The following is a 16,729-nucleotide window of genomic DNA, read 5'->3' on the forward strand; positions in this document are numbered from 1 at the left end:
AGCAAGTACTGTACTGTGATACTACAGAGCTCTTCTCCACCCACTCCCCTTTACATTTAAGGATGAACAACACTGAAATTTGGAATTTAGTTCTGATAAGAGGAAAAGGATAAGAAAAAACCCTGAAGACAGTTAAAAAGGCTGTGTTCATGAAGACACAGATCACACTTGCAGATGTATTTACTAATCAGAACCATGGCCAAACACCCTCTCAGAAATTATTGGCAGCAGATCCTGTGAACAGTTCCTTGCAATTATTCCAGATGTGAAAAATCTGCATTTTACTGTTTAATTTTCTAATAAGTAAGTTACATGGTAATTTGGTGTTTGGATGAATGCTGATAGTTAACATAAATATTAAATAGATTTTATTTAACATATTTTTATTATACTTTGCCAGTGTTTACAAAAAGAGGAACTAATAATACACAGCAAAGCATTTTAATAAAATATTCATGGAACATTAAAGTTTACATTCTCCCTTTCACACTCTATTTTTTCCCCTTCAGTCCTTTCATTTAAGCTAATTCATCCGTTCTGCCTCAGTTTTAGCTCCATACTTACTTACACTATTCTGCCTGGCACACCTGCTTCACTGCCATGACATACAGCAAGGAGCTGACCCTGACCAGGGCCTTCAAAATAATTTATTATTGACAGGATTATAAATCTTCACTTATACAACAACTGATTATCAATCATCTCTGCACACAGTTAGTCCTAAACTGAAATCAAGCCTTTGGTTTACTTAAACTGTGAGTTCTCTGGGACATAGCTCATATTATTGCTGTTTCTACAGGTAATAGATGCACATCCCAATGATTAGTGCCACGCTCCTTTTTAATGCCATCCTTTGAGATTAGTACTAATCTCATCGAAAACAATAAGACGCCTTTTATGATAAGAGTTCAGTTCACATTAAACACTCAAGGCAACAGAGAAGCGCAATCTATTGGAAACACGTTTAAAAGGTAATTCAACAGAATAACCTTATTTTGTACTCTGGAAGCATGGCTTCGTGTGATTCCAAATTCTGATGACTCTACACACAGCTTAAGTCTTGCCTTTGAAATTAGTAAACCCAAAATATAAGTTCCTGGAAATTCATTTTTTCATATGACAGAGCAATTACAGTGTTTAAAATATATTAATCGCACAGAAAATACTTTAAAACACCTTTTAATGCTTAGAAAAAATGGAGTAATAAAAATATTATATTTGAAACATTAAGCATTTAATTACTTTCTCGTTAATGCAATTTACTACCAGTTTACATCTGAGACTAAAAATCACCAAAAGCAGCGTGCTTTTTTTGCCCTTTTTTTTTTTTCCTCCTGTGCTGCACAGGTCACACAACAGTCTTTCCTTACTTATTTTCAGCATGTATTTGATGCAAGTCAGTCTTTGCTGCAACTGTGGGAATGGGAAGATGAGTTCTTCCTGACATCAGCCTTTTCATAATTTGTGTTTTATTTTTCATGATTTCCACATGATGCTCCGTATCTTGGGAAACACAGCCTGGCCAGGACATATGATTTTCCTTATTTCTTAGAACAGGCACTAACACCTGGAAGCAAAGCAGGAGAAGTAACATTACAAATCAGTAATTACAGTAACTTGGCTATTGGTGACATACTGCAAACTGCTGCTTTAAATCTGAGAAGAACAAGCTAACCCAAGCCACACTTCTCAAGCTCATGACTATTTGAATCAAAATCAATTTTATATTTTCTTTTTCTATCAACATATATACATACTTGAATCTCAGTCAAATTGTACTGTAGACGGAAACTATGTTTTGGGACAGCGTTACTTCTCAGTCAGTAGAAAATGAATACTGAGTACTGAGCAGCTTCAGAAATGCAGAAGAAGCTTGCATTACTTTTATTATCTGTCTCCTCCTTCCCTCAGGAAATAGAAACAGATGGGGAGTAGAGGGAGAGGGGAGCAGGCATAGTTCTGTATCCCCTATACCCAGTATTTTCCTAACAGGAGAAACAAATCCTATTAGTAGCACAAACCCTCCTTTCCATGGTTTAATAGCCACTAATATATACCATTTAAAGCCAGTTTACTTGCAGGCTATAAGCTCATATTTAAAATGATTTCCTAGAAATAGGCACCTGTGATATCCTTTGAAAAGATATTTTTTCTGTGGTGCAAATGCATAACGCTGATGATGAATTTTGCTCCAGTTCACACATTTATTTTAAATCCTTCATCTTCTTTCACTACATAAACATTTCCTAACTTCTCTCCACATTGTTTCTTAAACCATGTCAGTACAGAGTTCTGCTCGGGAAAGGATGTAGGAACTTGAAGTATGTTACTATTTGTCATGACACTTAAAATTAAGCACATGCTCAAATCAAAGTACTTTGCTGCATCAGGTCCAAGCCATAGACAGATTAATTAAAACTTCACACCAGCATCCCAACTGAGCTTCTTGGAGGAATGTCTTCATCAGCGTATGGACTTCAGTCACTTCAGGCCCTCATAAGGCTCAAAGTATTTTATTGCCAAACATCAAAATTGACAAGTAACTTTTGAGTTACAGAATTCAGGGAGATGGACCCTTGCTATGAACCCAGTTTTAGGGCCTAGTGCAGCTAAAGATGTGCTGCTACATCCATACCCATTTACTCCTCTCTGTGCCGGAGTGACTTACAAACAAGAAACTGAAAAATAACAGAAAAGGAAGCAATAAGGAAAATAGTGATGCAAGTCTGCTCTTGCACAAGTAGCAACAAACTCGAGGTTCACTTTTAGGGTTCAGTTTTGCTTGTTTTGACAGTGAAGACATGAATAGTGCAAGAACAGTCTCAGCATACCTGTTGCTTTGCAATTATTACTCAACTGTGATGTGTAAGCAAGTGCACAAAAATACGAGCTAGAGAAGCTAGGATGAGCAGCACGGTGCTTCTGTTTATCTGTTTTAACCATCACCCCTCTCCCAAGACCTAATTTATTAGGCTCTGATAGAGTAACAAAGGGTTTCTTCAGCACTTGGAAGCTCACGCTCCATCCAAGCCTGCACCGGAGCTCCGCCAGCTGCTTCAGAGCAGCGGAGCCCTGCTCCCGTGGCGGCCTGTCCTCCCCTCCTAAAAGCCTTCCTGAGATCCGTCCTCAGGCCAGTTCCCATCTCGTCCATGAAGAGGGCATGCCTTACGCTGCTTGTACGCTCCCTAGAGACTCGTAAAGGCAGACATTAATTTAATCAGTTCATTTGCGGCTTTATGAAGGAAGTTATGCTCCCTTAACATAATAAACCCCTTAAACTTCGCAAACTTCATAAATCTGATAAGCTTGGAGTTTGCTCCAGTATGGGAAAGAGGAGCAAAACTGACATTTTGGGAGGTTATTTTTCTGTTGTTGAACACTGAAGTCAGGGTAAGAGATGGAACTGGAGTTTATTGGATTTAAACATCAAGGCTATAAATGAAACTTCTTGTGTATATACTGAGCAAGCACTAAATTCACAACAATATCTCTAAACTTTAATTTCTTATCTAGTCTCTCCTTTTCAAAAGGTTTTAAAGTACTTTTAAGCACTTTTTTCTGAAGCCTTTACTTTTTTTTTAATAACACAGATGAGCAGCACATAGAGACTGGTAGTGACGAGATATTTAAGTTAAAACTTTAGCATGTGCTACTGCTGATAAATTTTGGCTTCTCTCTACAGAGTATGCTAGTTAAGTAAACAGCCACAATAGTGCTACAGATACTGTTTGTGACAACCAAATCTTAGATATTTGTTTCCATAACATCAAACCAAAGGAGAAATAACCCCATTCTTATTTTAAGCAGAAATACCTAAGCCAGCTGAATGCCTACATTAACTTTCACAAAAATCAGCTTCCTTAATAAACACAGATTTAGCAACAAACTCTGAACTTAGTTGTCAACTTCCCCTTCTCTTTTCTTTATGCTAGTCACGATTTGCTCTCATTCTTTTTCTCTTCCTTACTAATCTTTAAAAAAAAACCTTGACCTTTCCAGACTGCCCAACAGTGGATTTCAGATGCATTCAGGTTGCTGTGCTTGAAATCCTTCTCCTTTGAAGTTGATGGGAGTTTTGTCATGGGCTTCAATCAGGAAGAGATTTCCTTCTCGGCAGGAGAGTTGTGGTTCTATCCCTGCCCCTATTCATAACCGCTGTCTCTCAAGATCAAACCGCCGAGATAATGACCAGCCTGAAATCTGAATGCTGCTAACAAAGTACTAAAAGACAGGAAGATGAAAACTATTCTTTTTGTCATTGCCATCAGTATTTATACTCAGTATCTGTAATACTATGGCATAAATGGCACACATTTATTCCCTTCTTGAAACATCAATTTTTCATATAAATGCAGGAGTAACAACTAAAACTGTTCTGTGAAACCTGTTTGGCTGTCCTGGTCTTAAATTTGCGTTTCCCGAATCCCAACTATGGCCGTGAACCACTATATTGGTCTCTTCCTCAATCCAAAATTTGATCCTGGATCTGTAATTACAAAAATTTACCCAGAACTAGAGTATTTCCATTTAAAAACATGTTATTTTGATGAGCCAACGCTTCTCAAAATTTTGGGAAAGAGTCCCAGATAATCAAGGTCAGGACCACAGACATGCCTCAGGACCTGGAAAGAACAGTACAACACCTTTACATCCATGACGTTGCCTTTTTGTACCAAGCGTAGATCCACCATCGGTTTAAAGCAGAGCTTCAAATGCACTTTTAAGGGAATTTTTATTGCAAAGGTAGGAGTCTGATCTGGATTACTGTCTCTCTGTAGTTTTTCTTTAAGATATTCACGTAGACTAAGTTACACTTCAAAATGAAATATTTCATGTTATTCCCAGAACTCTTACAAGAAAAAAAAAACCAAAAAACAACAAAAAAAACCCCAAACATTTTGTATCCAGCCCTAATTCTGAGTGTGTACTACACAGTGTTGTTAATAAAGCAAGAGGTTTCTACACAACTTTAAGACATGTACACTAAAAGAAATGGCACATATATGAATTTAAGTATTTATGCCTTATTCTTTAAGAAAATCTCATGTAAGTACTTGTTTTTACAGCTTAATCCTAATAACTCTTATAAGACAAGTTTTGAAACCTTGTATACGAATCTCTTATGATTTACATTTCAGAAGCAGCACAATTTTGGAAAAACTGGAGGAAAACTAAATACTTCTTCTGTTTCTTATTACCTTCTTATGAGCTTTCCTCCTTTATGAGCTGTAAAAGCCTTTAATCATGTGACTTAATAAACTGTTTTTCCATCATATAGTCAGCAGAGAGCTGATTTGAGGTGATGATTCCCTGTGTGCCTAACCGCTGGGGTGGTAGCTTCACTATGTCATTGCTCCCGAAGGAGAGGCGGTTAGTCATCACTGCCCACAAGGGAAGTGACTCATCCCTCATCTTTCACAATGACATACACTGGACAAGAAGTACACCACCTATCACTGCATCGAGGATGACTCTAGAGACCTGAGCTCAGGAAAGAATATATATTTCATGCTGTAAACAATTCAGATGTGACAGCAGTCACATCCATTATACAAAAAGCAACAAAAAGAAAGCAAGAGTGACATGCTACACAGAACTAAGCCTCCAGCAACAAGCCTTCTCTGATGATTATATAGAGAGTGGAGTAGCTACTTTTTTTAAAAAGGCACTTTTTTCCTTTCATGAGAGTTATTTTGCATCAGTTGTCTCTGGTGCCAGTTAAAGTCTCATCCTTGTTTTCGCTGCTTTATTACAACTATTTGGCTATAAATACCACTTCTATGAAAGCTACTGTATGCTGGAGCGGTGTTTGAGACAGCTTCCCAAACGGAAGGTCCTTGCTGCTGTTCTCCATTCCAAGGCATTCTGTGGTCTTCCTCATAGCACAGACAGCTTTCTGCACCACCCCATGTGGCACCTGAAGCAAGTAAGATGCAGGCTATTGGTTTGACAATGTCACGGTTGCACTGCTGTTTAGACAGAATAAACAAGACAAGGAGAGCCTCAGCTACCCATCGGAGCTCTCCAACAACTGATGCATCATAAAAGTCAAAATCTCAGCATGTTTTGTTGGGACTGAGTGGAGAAAGCATGATATGTAAATAAGCAAGTTGCAAATCCAAAGAATGTTTTCCAGAACACCTATACTACATGAACACACATATATGCCTTGGTCTTCCTCCTAAACCTGCTTTTCCAGCTTCCCTACGGATGTGCATTGACCTTTTCCAAGCCTCTGGACTTGGAAATATGACCATGCAAATCATCTTTTGAAAACCATCCCTGGATACTCCACATCACCTTTCATGGGTGCCATATTTCAATATACATAATTGCATTTAGTCATCTATACTCTGCTTTGCCAAAAAGCCATATATTCTCATCTTCCAGAAAGCCTGCTTTGTAGCTAACAGAGAATCAGGGTCACACTTCCAGATACTAGCGAGGTTGCATTTTAGGACATGAGATGAGACTGCCACAGACCTAACTCTGTTCAACTCTATACACGTGACTCCTTCCTAAGTTAGTGTGAACCAAAAGAATATTTCCAACAGCATAATCTCACCGTAAATTATGTATTCATGTCCAAAAATAAACTAACTCTTCAAAATCTTGTTGGCCAGAGCTCTGTATTTCATGACTTGGCAGCTGTGCAAGTTATTGTGAATTTCACTACTTGCTCAGAAATACAGAATCTGAATTTTCATTGAAGCAAAATACTTTTAACCTACCTGAAAAAGTTAAAAGCCACAACTGAGTACAGGCTGAACTGGGTGCAGCCTGGGACCATGCCGACAAGAGATCAGTTCACTCCGTCATGCCAACAAGCACATATAGCACTAAGCGACCCTTACGGTTAGGTTGTAGCCCACTGAATGGTATCAGGCAGAGGGCTAAGAGGGACTGAGGCAGCTCCTCAGCAGAGGAATAATCACCTTAGAGAAGGTCAGCATGCTCCTGGCATAGATCAGCAACTAGAGGTAAGAAACAGCAAGAGTCCTGGCCATAGAACAAGCATAACTCCATCAGTAGAAGGAGAGGGGGGAGAAGGGGAGCTCTGCTATGCACAGCTAAAGTTTTCACAGATTTTCCAGTTGGACACTACATTCATGAAAACAACTCATTTGCCACAAAGCATTTTAACCAAGACCAAGCTTTACACGGTTCTCATATTTCTAGTTCTCAACACAGATGCCACAGACCCAGTACAGCAGAGGAAAAATCAATGACCTTTGTCAAAGTAAATGGCACAGAAGAACTTCAAAACCACATACATTGAAGGGAGGAGAAGGAAGGAGACGACGGGCAGAGGATTGCTGCTGTAAAGCATCAGCATTTCTATCCCTTGGTTTCTATCACAAAGTTAAACTAGTCTTAAAATGTATGCAGCTTATTTGAGAAGAGATACAAGTGCAGCCTCACAGTGATGCAAAGAAGAGTTACATGAACAGTTAATTTTTGAGCCTGCTGGTCCAAACAAGAATTTGGAATCAGCTTGAGGTTTTGTCCATCCCCCATCCCCTCCAAAAAAAAAAAAAAAAAGAACAACAACTTTTTTGTCTCGGCTTGAAACTAAATTTCATTGAGAGACGACATTCTCACTGTCTTCGCTGCTGGTCGCTACGCTCTTCAGACTTTCAAAGTAACACAACCCTCGGAACTGAAAGAAAGAAACACAAACCCGCTGCTTCCTCCCACTATTCACCCCGGGGGACGACGACGACACAACAAAAACCTTCTAAATTCCCTGGAAAAAGCCCGCCACGATCCCGCCGCGATCCCCTGCGGGCCGGCAGGAGGCACCCGCGGCGGCTGCCAGCGCTGCCCGGGCGCTGCCTCCCGCGGGACGGCGGCGCCGGGCGGGCTCCGCCGCGGCGGGGAGGGCTCCGCCGCCCGCGCCCGGCCCCGCTCACCTGCCGCGCACCGGGACCGCCTCGTAGAGCCGCGGTGACGGCACCGGCCGCTGCTCCGCTACCTCCGCCGCGGCGATTTATTCCCCCCTGCCGGCGCACACACCCCTCGCCGCCCCGTACTTACCGCTCAGCGCCTCCCGTCTCCCTGGGGACGGCGGTCCCCGCCCGGCCGCCGGCTGCCGCCACCTGCGCCGCCGAGGGCGGGCGCGGAGCTGGGGGGGACCGCGCCGCTCCCTCCGCCGGCTGAGCGGGGGCGGCCCGGCCCGGCCCGGCCGCCGGCTGCGGCAGCCCCGGCGGCGGGCGGCGGCGGCGGCGGCCCCGCGGGAGGGTGCGGGGGAGGAGGGCACGGGCGGCGCGGCCGGATTTGAAGGAATTCGTGATCGTTTACAGCATCGGGTCCTTATGGAGCAACAACTATACGTCATCCCCGCCCCCCGCCGCCGCCGCCGCCGCCGCCGGGAAGGTATGAAATACGGGTCCCTATCTCAGCATCCCCCTTCGCAAATGTTTACAAAACTGCCACAAATTAACTGTGTGCTGTCTGCCCATACTTGCTCCCCAACATGCCCTGGGGATGCCAGGACAGCCCGTCAGATGGAAGCTGTTAGAAATAAAACAGACCACAAATATCCGGTTCCCACTCGGGGCCCAGCGCCACCGCGTCCCCTGGGACATGTCCCCTTGGACGCGTCCCGCCGAGCCCTGCTCCCGCCGGTGCAGGGACACACAGGGACAGGGGCTCGGAAGGAAGCGTTGCGGCTATCGTGATTTTATTTGGGCAGCCCTTAGTTAAACTTCAGGTCATGAGAAAAGTAACTGCCTCTTACGCAGCGGTGTGAGGACAGCTGCTTTCTGAAGTTACACTCACTGCATAATAAATATTTCCTACTGCGATTTAGATCGGCTCCTTGGTTTGTTTTTTGCAGAAGAAAGAAGAAACAGGTCACTGGTGTTTGCCTTCCCAACTTCACAGCTGCTAGAGCTGCCTAATTGTATCTGATTAAGCACAAACGAAATACGGATATTCGCAGAATATATGTTTTCAACCCAGTGAAAGCAAAAAATCTGTAGATGTTTGAGAAAAACATCCATTATGTCAGCTGCAAAGAAAGCCAGTTTCACTTGGTGTGTGACAGGTTTCTCTCTGAGGTTTCTTCAGGTTGGTACTTTCAGGCTTCTCATTCCTCTATCAGCCCACGGTGGTCAGCCAACTTGCTGGTCAGCCAAACTGTAGAGCACCTCTGTAGATGGCCACTCATCTCAGAAAAAGTTGTTTTCCCCCATGTGACTATTGCAACAACACCCTTATAAAATATGTGCATGCTCCTGGCATGGGCATCTAGAAGACCTCTGTGATCATCGCGTTTTTTTCAAGAAAAACAGGTTGCATCTAGGAAAAACAAAATGGTGACTATGAGTTGAGCTCTACTACCCACATACCCTAGAAACCAGTACCTATAGGTGGGCAAAGCTCTGACTGTGCAGAGCCCTGCTCTGCTGCATGTAAAGCTCTCTTGAAAGCTGAGCTCAAATAGTGAGGTAATGCCTAGCGACAACAATCCACAGCGTGCCAGGCTGCTGCCCGACAGACCTTTGGAGCTGGCTTGCCTTCTCACTTTGTGCAAGAAACTGTAGTGCTCCTTGATGAATTTTTCTCTCATTGTTCTGCAGCACAGGGGACGTCACATTTCTTCCCTTGGTTTCTTTTCTGTGAGCACCTTTGTCCTTATACTCTTAGAAAAGGGGATTACTTCCCCCTCTGCAGGGGCCAGCCGGAGTTCAGCACTGTTGCTAGGGCTTGGCGTTTGACTCTCTCACCAGTGCCATCCGTTTGCTTTTCATGCTTCATTTGGTTGACATGTAGCACGTAACCAACTTTTAGAGCCCTTTCTACCTCTCTCAAGGAAACAGCAAGAGAACTCTCTTCTTTCAACTTCCCTTGCTCTTTGGAGCCATCGATCTGTGCAACATAGCTCCTCACTGCCAGGCTTGATCTACTTCTCTTTTCTGGGATCACAGAGCAGCAGAGAAAATAGCTGTCCTGGTATAAGTGCAGGGGTTTTTCAAGGCTTCCCCGCAGACAAACCAACCTGCCTGTTGGGTCACATCCAGAGCAGTCTACAAACTTAAATGAGCACTGGTGGCAAAGTCTCATCTATCTATCTATCTATCTATCTATCTATCTATTGAAGGCAAGTAATTTCCCCGTGTCCTTGGGGGGAAACCAAGTGCAATATTCTTTAAAGAAAAGAAAATAAAAGCCCTCTCATTAAATGAGGGCTAACAATCCTAAAGATTGACTCTAAGTATCTTACTGACTTCTTCTGTAACCTCAGTGACTGACACAAATTGTCCTCAAGTTTTATTTGCCTTATTCTTTTCTGATAATCCTTTTGTCTCTTTAAATCTTGTCTCAAATATTCAGCAAAGCAGAAGGTCTTCTAGCAGTGCAATTCAGCAAGAGTTTGGCTGAAAGCTTCAACGTAAATTTTGTAGTTAGCTGTCGCAGCTGTAGCACAATGAATAGACACATTCAACAAGATATGTAGAGTGGATATTTGAATCTCTTAGTTGGCCAGTCAGAAGGACAATTAACAGCTGATTAACAGACAAATTCAACAGTAATTTGAAATCATAATCTTAAATCTTGAGGGACATAAAGTGAGAGTTGACTAGATGTACATGAAATAGATATCGACCCCTAAGATCTCAGTGAAGTAGCTGAATAGAAGCTTTTGTTGTCTGAAATGAAAAGGGTTGGCACCTTCAAAAAGTCATTTTCTGATCCTTATTATAAACTCCTGTTTGTAGAATCTTTGTGGAAACCTTTGGCTAGCTAGTTCAGCTGAGGGATTACACGGGACATTCTGTGAAGTCATCTAAGTGAAGGGATTCATACAGATTATTGTGCTACATGAATTTTCATTTCTTCAATATGACAAAAAGGTAATCCCCGAAAATTCCTTCTCTGAACCTATGACACATTTGAAATCTGTTATCATTTTTCCCAATAAATTTCACTTTTGATTTTCCTCAACATATCATTGCTGTCCAGCTGGCAGGGGTTGGTTGCAATAAATACTTGTCTCAGCCAATTTTTTTCACTGCATGTGTTCCTGTGTATTTGCTAGACATCTTCTCAAGACCAAGGATAATGAATTTTTTTTCTGCAGGCCATGTGCAGAACTTGAAAGAATGGAAGAGGTCAAATAGAGACAGGATTAAATATTGCATTTTTGCAGCTAACGCCTCTTTATGTATTGTCTTGTTACATACTCCATTGCTCTCCAGCTCTCTACTCTTCCCGTGCATGCTACTGGGCAATCAGTCGGCTACCACCGATTAGTTAGATAACAATCTAATACAGACTAGAGTTCTTAAAAGACTAAGAAATTTTATTCTAACAGTGTGGTAACAGACTACTGTGCTAAAACAAACAGAAGATAGAGGCTATTGAACAGCCATAACTAAAGGAAGAACAAAGGTGCAATCACTCATTATTACTGGCTAAACAGCAATAATAAGTAGCAATCAGAGTGGTTTCTAGGTGATCCACAATGGCAAACTAGTTTTGAAAGCTTAAAGTGCAAAAAGAGAAGGCTACCCAAAGGTTTCAATATTAGTTTCAGAAGAGGCTTCAGGCATTGAGTTCAACAGAAGTGAAATTTATAAATGTTAACGTCGAAGTGTGGATTGTGTTTAATGCGAAAGCCACATTGACCATAATACATCTGAATTACATCATTCGAACTTTTTCAGTAAGTTGATGTTGGAAGACACTGAAATCTGTTCTGCCCATATTTAAGCTTAAATGTATTGCTATTTCATGTCTTAAGCTTTTACCATTTAAACCAGGGTATTTTTATTCCATCAAGGTTACTGCCTTGATTTCTGCGTAGTTTCACGCTGCTATAAAAGAGGAGGGGAAAAAAGCTGAGGGAAATTGAATTTTTTTCTATGTAAGTAGAAAAATCTTTCTGTTTTATGACAGCCTGTAAAACTTGTCCCAGTGTAAACAGATGGTAACAGATCCAGGATGATTGATATTTACTATGTCCATGCTCCCAGGAGACTTTACTTTCAACGTATTCCACTGTGCCTGCAAATCCAGCAGTTTAGAAAAATAAACACTAACAAGGACTTCCACTTTTAAAGAACTTTTAGTAGTGAGTCTACTGAGTACTCAGTGACTTCTGCTGCTCATCAAGATAGAACGAAGCTGCCTGCATCATGTGCATGACCAGTGTTGTTTCAAAAGCCAAAAGCATAAAAAAATGTGTATTTGCAAAGGGACAATCCTACATATTCTCCACCTCCTTCTAGCTCAAAATGGGAACTACTACTTTTCCTACTCCTCTATTATCATTTTAGATCCCATTCAGGTTTGTTCCTGTTCTTTAGTCCCCTGTTTTGTAATGTACTCTTTTATATCACCCTTTTTTCTGCTAATTAGATATTTTATCATCCCTCTCATCCCACTCTCAAGCAATTCTGGCCTCCTTCAATTATTTTGACTTCTTTTCCCTTTACCAGCAGCAGTAAGCTTTAATGACAGCTGTCAATAAAAAACTAAGACTTTAGGGGGAAAAGGTACACCAATCAGAATCCTGTTTATGCTCTAGCTCCCTTTTTTCCTTTAAATAAAAACTTCTTCCACATCTAGTTATGGAAGTTTCCTGTTAGGAACTGACAAAAGAAGGTGATGAAAATCTGGCATGCCTAAGTAAAAACTCTAAGAGGATAAAAGTAAAGTATGTGCCTAGAAAGCGTTAATTCACTTGGTTTGGCTTTCACTTTCTTGGCTTTGTTGCACCTACCTATGTAATTTTTTGTATTAGTTCCTTAGATTTTTAAAACTGTAAGCAGAGGATGTGTATTTGTAAGAGTGAAGTAGAACTGACTAGAAGTATTTAGAAAAAGGATAGTGTTTTATATACTTGTGGATGGACAAACTCAAAAATCTTTCAAGTAGCTCCTGAGAGATGCCTATGCATCACTTAGCAGACACACACCTTACCTATCAGCAGTAGTTTAAGTTAGTAAATTGAGCTGTGAAAGTAAATCAATACCTCATTAATTCAATTGCATTTTTAAAAAATCTGAACATGTCTAGGTCTACGGAAAGCATGCTTCTCTTAATGCTTGTTTTTAGTTGTTTTAAAAATCTTCCAAAACTTTGACAAACGTGTCAACACCAAAAGGTCAGCCAGCTTTGAGATTAGGTTCTTCCTGGAATTTGTCCCAAGACTTTCCTTTAAAATATATACAAGCGACACAAAGCTATGCATTGAACTTAAAACAACTTAAAAATGAACACTTAACAGAATTTCAGATCAGCAGTACAAACATTTTTTGAGAAACATCCCCTGCCCTGCAAATTTATACTACATTTTAAACTCTACCCTGGACTATGCTTCCATAATATGTGGGGATGGAACAAAGACCTCATTCAACTCAAATACTTTTGAAAAGAGTTTTCCAATATAAATATTTGAGACAGAGTACTTCTTTTGTCCAGTCTATGTGTTTCTGCAATGGTTTTAGCAAGAAGCAGGAGATTATTAAGATAAAAAGCGATAGCATTTGAGAATGCAGTAAGAGAGAGCTTAATGGAAACCTAGGCTAGGATATAACATAGGGGACAGATGAGAGAGAGAAAGTGAAAAATTCTAGAAATGCTGTAAAATGTATTGCTGGTAAAGAAACCTCTCAATATTTATGGTCTCCAATACACTTCGTTTTAGAACAGAAAGGGTTTCTTCCTTGGGGAAACTCTAAAGGTTGACATAATTTTTGTTGTTTTTTTTTTTTAAATGAAAAAGTTGTGCTAAAAGACATTATTATAAGAAATTATTAAATGGTTCAAGGCTAGGCATTTTCCATGCATAAAAGTGTAAATGATAGGCAAAGCTTGGAATCAACATATTATGAATCTTACATTGCACACTGCTGCTCATCTAAGTCAAAGAAATGCCTATGTTCCTCGATCTGGCAATTTAGAAGTAGGTAATTTTTGATCCTTGCTAAAAAAACACCCAAGAAACTAAAATAAAACCAGACAGAAAAATACCTCAGCAATGCTAGCAGAATTATTTGAAGAAACATTTCACTTGAACAAATATCAGAGCCTGTTAAAAATCCTTTGCAAGCTACAAATCTTCTATCCGAAATGCTTCTGGAGAAGAGACAGGCAATTCCATGGCAAAATGAGGGACCGTCCAACATTTCTCTTAAGGGTAAATCACTTTATGAATTCCATTTATATGGAATGGGCACATGGAGCCAAATCCCCCACTCACGACGGTTTAACGTCTGGCTAAGTTGAACAAAGTGCCTTTAGCCACATTCACATCAACTGATCACATCGCCAATCTACCTGCTGGTAATAACTTCTAGCCATTTTTAGAATGAAGCAGTTCTGCTAGAAAAGGTATCTTGCTGTCCTCTCCCTACGGAAGTTATTCTAGCAAGCAAAGGTAGCGTATGCTAGCTGTTGGTCCCCACAGTATTTCCATGTGCATTGACAAGTCTCAGGATATCGGGAAATGATGCAAGTAGCTTTAGGGAAAGGAAAAGGAACAGGAAGCAGGGACATGGAAAGCATAAGGAAGTGAAGGTGACAGCAAGAAGTTCGAGATGAATTAATTATGAATTTTACATATAGAAAACAACACCCTACTATTTGCTACCTAGCTGGACCTAAAATTAAGCTAATGGAATAAATATAAAATGTAATTAAATTAATAGCAATGGTACTGAATGTAAAGTTGTAGAAGAAAGGACTCAATTTGGTATTATACTTTGTTTCACAGAGTAGAATGATCACATTTAAAGGACTAAAAGGGTAAAATGGAATATGCATATTCATCCTTAATGTCCTTATGTTAAACTTAGTTACCTTTTCTGATATTGTACCACAATGGTGGCTGTGTAAGTGGAGGACTACTGTCTTATCAATAATCTAGAAACCGCTTGAAAACTCCACATATCTTGTAATTCACCATAAAAATGCCAGTGCCACAATACTAAAGAATTGAGCAATAAAAACCTATTAGTTGGTCAGATGCATTTACTTTCAATTATGGCATAGCTTGACTTCAGTTAATAAGTGTGACATTAGAATCATTGCATTCAAATAGAGGTTAATGAGACTTAAAATTAAACAAGTATTTCATCAAACATACAATAAAGATAATTGATTTTAGGTCTCAATTAGGAAAAAGGAAAGATGATTCTGTCTTGCAGTACAAGGCTAGAAGCCACAAATTTTAAATTCCATCTTCTTTTGGAAGATGGAACAAGCAAGTGGTCTTGTTACGTGTAGATGTGGCACTTAGGGACATGGTTTAGTGGTGGACTTGGCAGTGTTAGGTTTACAGTTGGACTCACTGATCTTAAGGGTCTTTTCCAACCTAAATGATTCTGTGATTCTATATTTATTTCTTCCTTTGTGAAATACTACTACTTGTTCACTGCAAAAGTATGGTAAGGCTTACCATAAAAATTCTTTTAGTATTAAAAAAAAAATTAGTATACCATTATAATTAGCAATTTAGTATACTACCAAAGTTATTTTAGTATAACACAATGCAGGAGCACGTTTACATCTCCGTAAGAAAAGCTCAATGTATTTTCTATGAGTTGAAGTCAGTACCTTCACGTTTCCATTTATTTGTTCTATTCATTCCCTGTCTGCAATAGAATCATGACGCTTCTATTACTTAACTCTCTCTCAAACGGAATTATCATTTTTAAAAAAAAATAATTATTTATTTTTGTGTGTGTGTACATACTCCTTACCTTAAAAAAGTTTTTCCTTTGGTTATGCCTTTGGTATGTTCAGGAATAACCGTAACGTCCATTCGCAAGAGCTGAACAAACCCCACAGAATTCATGCTGAGCTAGAATCTGCTGGTTTAATTCCCTGCTGGGAGTCTGCCAGTTGGGAAACGCTGACCAGCAAGTACAGGTCTTAATTACACAAATCCAGAAGCTGCTGCCAACCTTTCCCCATTGAGAAGCATTTGCTTTCTAGTGTTCTTCTTGATGAACAGATTATTACTCAAACATAATTTATTGCTGCTTTATATTGTAAGTAATTAAATGAAGAAACCTTTTAAACTCAAGGGAATTTTAATAGGTTACTTGCAAAATGTTATTGCAGGCAACAACTTGTACATGATTTTAGTTCCAAACCCACCAAAAAATTATACAAATCAGCATTGTAAAAGTGTCAAATTAACGCCTTACAGGCTTTGCTGGCAGAATTAATTTCTAAATTCTAGATGTGGGGAAATGTTACTCTCATTTTTTTCCTTTTCCATTTTTTTAGAAAAATTTACAAGTGAAATATTACTACAAAACTTTTTTATAAGGAATTTTTGCAAAACATTTACATTTTTACCATCAACTATTTTTCTGTTTCAAAATCATTATGTAGATTTAATACCCTATGCTGCACATCAATTCTTGCGGGATGACAATTCAGTGACATGCATAAAAAAACACCACAAGGCATTAAAATGAAGACTTAAATACAAATATTGTTGCAATAAAACAGTTATAAAATTGAAAAATAGGACCTAAACATCATGCTTACTTAACTTTGACAAATTAACTTTTTCTCCTAGATTACACACTTTTATTACTGCTCTCGTGAAAGAATGTGATAAATAATGACTTAACACCAATTTCTAATGTAATCGGTAACACATACACAAACCTAACCAAAGAAAGTATATTGTAAGAAAAAAACTATTCTAACACTGGAGTTCTACCATGGTAAATACACTTTGCACTGATAATTACAATAAAGC

The sequence above is a fragment of the Gymnogyps californianus genome, chromosome 2, assembly GCF_018139145.2.
Source record: "Gymnogyps californianus isolate 813 chromosome 2, ASM1813914v2, whole genome shotgun sequence".
NCBI lineage: Eukaryota > Metazoa > Chordata > Aves > Accipitriformes > Cathartidae > Gymnogyps > Gymnogyps californianus.